General features: G+C 30.9%; 1 long non-coding RNA gene across 2 annotated transcripts in view; it reads right to left on the bottom strand.

The window, feature by feature from the left end:
- LOC146993069 (uncharacterized) overlaps nt 1-5,678 on the bottom strand; it is a 129,091-nt gene extending 123,413 nt beyond the window's left edge. Inside the window, exons 1-3 of one of the 2 annotated variants that reach the window (XR_015038472.1) lie at nt 5,618-5,678; nt 4,296-4,412; nt 1,946-2,063 (exon numbers count right to left, since the gene is read on the bottom strand). This is a non-coding gene — a long non-coding RNA (uncharacterized LOC146993069). The remainder of the gene's footprint in view (nt 1-1,945; nt 2,064-4,295; nt 4,413-5,617) is intronic. The other variant, XR_015038474.1, reaches the window with a different exon arrangement.
- Between the last annotated feature and the right edge of the window lie 322 nt (nt 5,679-6,000).

The following is a 6,000-nucleotide window of genomic DNA, read 5'->3' on the forward strand; positions in this document are numbered from 1 at the left end:
CGGATACACAGAATAAAAGGGATAATGATCTTCGAGATGAGTAAATAATTTCAGCGCTGGTAAAAAGGTGGCACAAAAAGACAAATAAACAAAATAAACTTTACTGTTAGCTTTTAAGCAGGTGATATATATTAAAACTATCTTAATTCACACAGAGAATTAGTGACATAACAGATCAAACTCACAATATATTAACATTAAAAGAGCTATACATATATACTTTTATAGGTTTTTTTTTTTTTTTTTTAGAAAGGGCTCAAAAACATCATTCTAAAAACAAATTTCAAAGAACATCTTGGAAACAAAAGTCATGAACCATAAAAGAAATATTTCATTCAGAATTTTAACGTAAGAACAGTTTCTATTTTTAAGTTCTTTACTTAGGTAGTCTTATCCATGAGAGAGGAATGCTTAGTCCAATGTACAAGAAATTATCCTGAAATATTATGCCACTTTAATGAAATTATAGCAATATTTCACTCACGGAAAGAACATATTGTCTGGCTGCCCGGGTTCGAGCCCAGCTTTAATACAGAAGGCCAAAACACATCAAATTCCTTTGAATGATACAGCATTTTGAAATGATGCAAAAAATTTAAATGCAATTTCGTGGAAGCACTATTGTAATTACCTACGTACTAAAATTTTGACCAAAAATTAAAGTAAAGTAAGATACTCTTTTCCTTTAGAAGGAAACATAGTCATATACTAATTTACATATGCTCAACGTATTGTACTATAAAACCTAAACATAGGAATGAAATTTTGTCAGCTATGTGAGATGTCCAATATAGAGAAATTCCGTAAATTGTAGAATAGAGCCTACGTCTGTAAACAGATGAACGGTAAAACATAATTCAAATACTTTACTTTTAGCACTGAAGCAGGTATTCTACATTAGACTGTTTTAATTCACATACAGGATTAGATATATAATAGCTCAAAATATTGTAAGAACCAAACACGCATCACATAAACATTAAAAAAAATCTATATACATTTATTAGTGTCACGAGGGTTTATTCTAAAATATTATAAGGTCACTTTCAATGAAATGATAGAAATATTCACTCAGGGAAGGGACATTCTGTCTGGCTGCCTAGGTTACATCCCAGCTTTTGTTACAAAAGTTTCATAGAAGAATTTTAAAAATCCAGAAACGAAACTTATGAAAAAATTATTGAACATACCTGGTTTTATGATTTAGACATTCTTACATACATAATAACTAAATCTTAAACTTGAGGGGGAGGAGAGAACTAAACTCAAGTCTTTGAATTAAAGGTATTATAAATTCATTTTAAATCAAATTAATTTTGTGAAAATATTACACAAATATAAGGAATATACATTTTTACCATAATGTAATGTACGTTTTGCCACTTTGAAAATCTCGAGAACTAAAGCGTGAAATATAAGAAAACTAACAAACAGTTGGAAAATCTCATCGAGCTTAAGTTAGTTTCTAAATTAAGATGTTTTGAGTGTATTTAAAATTAGGCCAACTACTTCATTCACTTCAAACCCATTACATAATACTAGTATTTAAGAAAAATTGTAAAAGATTGCAAATATGTCAAATAACAATTCTACTGATATAGAAATGGAAGTAACTGATTTTCATCCTAATTAAGATCAAGAATATCACAAAAAGCCATTTGAATAGTCCTAGATCAGAAAATTCATGACCTGTTAAATTTGTAAAAAGATAAATTTCTGCTTTCGATCTACCAAAAGATGTGAAAGAGGATTTTCAACAACGAACTTGTTAAAAATCAATGTTCAGATACAGGATAACAAACATACATTCGAACAACTGCATGGATTTAGCCATAACATCGCATGTACCAGAGGGAAAGAAAAACTCGCAGAAGAAATGCAGTGTACAAATTATAACATTCAAGCATTTCTAGTGGAAATAAAGTTAATATAAAACAAGAATTACCAGCCACAGGTGTCTTTTTGCTCTGCACTATTTCTCCATTCTTTTCATCCTCGTGCTTTTTCTTTCATGATATCATGTTCTGCAATCCAAGAGTGCACAGAAATGATGACAAATTACACTAGAAGAGGACAAGGGGGAGGAAGGTATCATTAGATTTTAACTACTTTGAAATTAAAGAATAATTATACACAAACAGAAATATATAATATTGTTTCTTAATATATAAAACTTCAAAGGTAGCCTTCTTTGTTTTCAATTCCAGCAACGTGCTACATTGTTAATAAAATCATGACTGCAGTCGATAGAAAAGCAAATGAATTTTTCCTAATACGACAGAAGTACAGTAAGCGAAGAGGGTTTTTAATGTATGGGTACAACATGAACAATGAAAGAAAAAAATTAGACAGTTATTACGGATACACAGAATAAAAGGGATAATGATCTTCGAGATGAGTAAATAATTTCAGCGCTGGTAAAAAGGTGGCACAAAAAGACAAATAAACAAAATAAACTTTACTGTTAGCTTTGAAGCAGGTGATATATATTAAACTATCTTAATTCACACAGAGAATTAGTGACATAACAGATCAAACTCGCAATATATTAACATTAAAAGAGCTATACATATATACTTTTATAGGTTTTTTTTTTTTTTAGAAAGGGCTCAAAAACACCATTCTAAAAACAAATTTCAAAGAACATCTTGGAAACAAAAGTCATAACCCTTAAAGAAATATTTCATTCAGAATTTTAATGTAAGAATTGTTTCTATTTTTAAGTTCTTTACTTAGGTAGTCTTATCCATGAGAGAGGAATGCTTAGTCCAATGTACAAGAAATTATCCTGAAATATTATGCCACTTTAATGAAATTATAGCAATATTTCACTCACGGAAAGAACATATTGTCTGGCTGCCCGGGTTCGAGCCCAGCTTTAATACAGAAGGCCAAAACACATCAAATTCCATTGAATTATACAGCATTTTGAAATGATGCAAAAAATTTAAATGCAATTTCGTGGAAGCACTATTGTAATTACCTACGTACTAAAATTTTGACCAAAAATTAAAGAAAAGTAAGATACTCTTTTCCTTTAGAAGGAAACATAGTCATATACTAATTTACATATGCTCAACGTATTGTACTATAAAACCTAAACATAGGAATGAAATCTTGTCAGCTATGTGAGATGTCCAATAAAGAGAAATTCCGTAAATTGTAGAACAGAGCCTACGTCTGTAAACAGATGAACGGTAAAACATAATTGAAAAACTTTACTTTTAGCACTGAAGCAGGTATTCTACATTAGACTGTTTTAATTCACATACAGGATTAGATATATAATAGCTCAAAATATCGTAAGAACCAAACACGCATAACATAAACATTAAAAAAATCTATATACATTTATTAGTGTCACGAGGGTTTATTCTGAAATATTATAAGGTCACTTTCAATGAAATGATAGAAATATTCACTCAGGGAAGGGACATTCTGTCTGGCTGCCTAGGTTCCATCCCAGCTTTTGTTACAAAAGTTTCATAGAAGAATTTTAAAAATCCAGAAACGAAACTTATAAAGAAATTATTGAACATACCTGGTTTTATGATTTAGACACTTACATACATAAAAACTAAATCTTAAACTTGAGAGGGAGGAGAGAACTAAACTCAAGTCTTTGAATTAAAGGTATTATAAATTCATTTTAAATCAAATTAATTTTGTGAAAATATTACACAAATATAAGGAATATACATTTTTACCATAATGTAATGTACGTTTTGCCATTTTGAAAATCTCGAGAACTAAAGCGTGAAATATAAGAAAACTTAAACAAACATTTGGAAAATCTCATCGAGCTTAACTTAGTTTCTAAATTAGATGTTTTGAGTGTATTTAAAATTAGGCCAACTACTTCATTCACTTCAAACCCATTACATAATACTAGTATTTAAGAAAAATTGTAAAAGATTGCAAATATGTCAAATAACAATTCTACTGATATAGAAATGGAAGTAACTGATTTTCATCCTAATTAAGATCAAGAATATCACAAAAAGCCATTTGAATAGTCCTAAATCAGAAATTTCATGACCTGTTAAATTTGTAAAAAGATAAATTTCTGCTTTCGATCTACCAAAAGATGTGAAAGAGGATTTTCAACAACGAACTTGTTAAAAATCAATGTTCAGATACAGGATAACAAACAGACATTCGAACAACTGCATGGATTTAGCCATAACATCGCACGTACCAGAGGGAAAGAAAAACTCGCAGAAGAAATGCAGTGTACAAATTATAACATTCAAGCATTTCTAGTGGAAATAAAGTTAATATAAAACAAGAATTACCAGCCACAGATGCTTTTCGCTCTGCAATATTTCTCCATTCTTTTCATCCTCGTTCTTTTTCTTTCATGATATCATGTTCTGCAATCCAAGAGTGCACAGAAATGATGACAAATTACACTAGAAGAGGCCAAGGGGGGAAGGTATCATTAGATTTTAACTACTTTGAAATTAAAGAATAATTACACACGAACAGAAATATATAATATTGTTTCTTAATATATAAAACTTCAAAGGTATGATTTCAATTCCAGCAACGTGCTACATTGTTATTAAAATCATGACTGCAGTCGATAGAAAAGCAAATGATTTTTCTAATACGAGAGAAGTACAGTAAGCGAAGGAGGTTTTTAATGTATAGGTACAACATGAACAATGAAAGAAAAAAATTAGACAGTTATTAGGGATACACAGAATAAAAGGGATAATGCTCTTCGAGAAGAGTAAATAATTTCAGCGCTGGTAAAAAGATGGCACGAAAAGACAAGAAGCAGGTAATTTTAAATGACAAATAAACAAAATAAACTTTACTTTTAGTTTTGAAGCAGGTGATATATATTAAACTATCTTAATTCACACACAGAATTAGTGACATAACAGATCAAACTCGCAATATATTAACATTAAAAGAGTTATAGATCTTATAGATTTATATATATATATATTTTTTTTTTAGAAAGTGCTCAAAAACACCATTCTAAAAACAAATTTTCAAGAACATCTTGGAAACAAAAGTAATAAACCATAAAAGAAATATTTCATTCAGAATTTCAGAATATTTTTAAAATACAAAATATTATCATTGATGACGATGTGAAAATTGAGTGTGTAGAGTAAAATCTCGCTTTCCTGAAGCCCATTATCTCTCAAAATGATGCGATTTTCGTCACAAAACATAAAATTAAAAAAATTCGAATTTGAATTTTAAAAAAATTGCTTCGAGGTGCACTGGCTCTTGTCTAAATGCACCTATGTACCAAATTTCGTAGCCGTGGGTCTATTAGCTTACGCGCAGCGCGCGAACGAAAGACACACACAAACACAAAGACAGACTCTTTCTTTTATTATATGTAGAAATTATATCTCGCTGTTTCTTTTGTTATATGTAGAAATTATATCTGTGTGTGCTTTCAGTGCTTTGCGCCACTATGTTTGAAGTTCATCGGAAGTCATACAGCATGCACAGTAAAACTGTGTTGCATAATAATTTGCAGACAACAATAAACTTTTATTGATTTTAATTTGAACGCCTTTAGAAACATTAATAGATTTCCGAGTTGGTGACATATGAGGAGAAGTCAAAAGCGGGCCACAATGGACCTAACCTTCACAGAAGAATATCTCCACACTGTAGCTCCAATGTCTCTCTTAGAGACCCAGTGTCGAGCTGTTCAGCTCGTGCAGGCGCACTACCTCGGATCAGCCTGGCTGCCATCTAGGGTTATGAAATACTGTTTAGAGCAGCGTTTCTTAAACTGTAGGTCGCCAAAAAATTTAGCAGTTTTGATATTTCTTTAACTTGTAGCGTTGCGTGCCTCCAACTTGCACGCAACCAAGAGGTGACTGTGAAAACTGGATAAAAGACAGAGTCTTGTTAAGGGTTTAAGTCCCTTTTTATTCAACGTAATAAATTACAAGTGCGTGCTCTTGACGCTCACAAACTGCGCCAACTCGGCGGTCAAATAAAAATAATAACCTGAAAAGAAAC

Source organism: Stegodyphus dumicola, chromosome X1 (assembly GCF_044657685.1).
Source record: "Stegodyphus dumicola isolate Sdum_Otavi_A_Nest chromosome X1, ASM4465768v1".
Lineage (NCBI taxonomy): Eukaryota > Metazoa > Arthropoda > Arachnida > Araneae > Eresidae > Stegodyphus > Stegodyphus dumicola.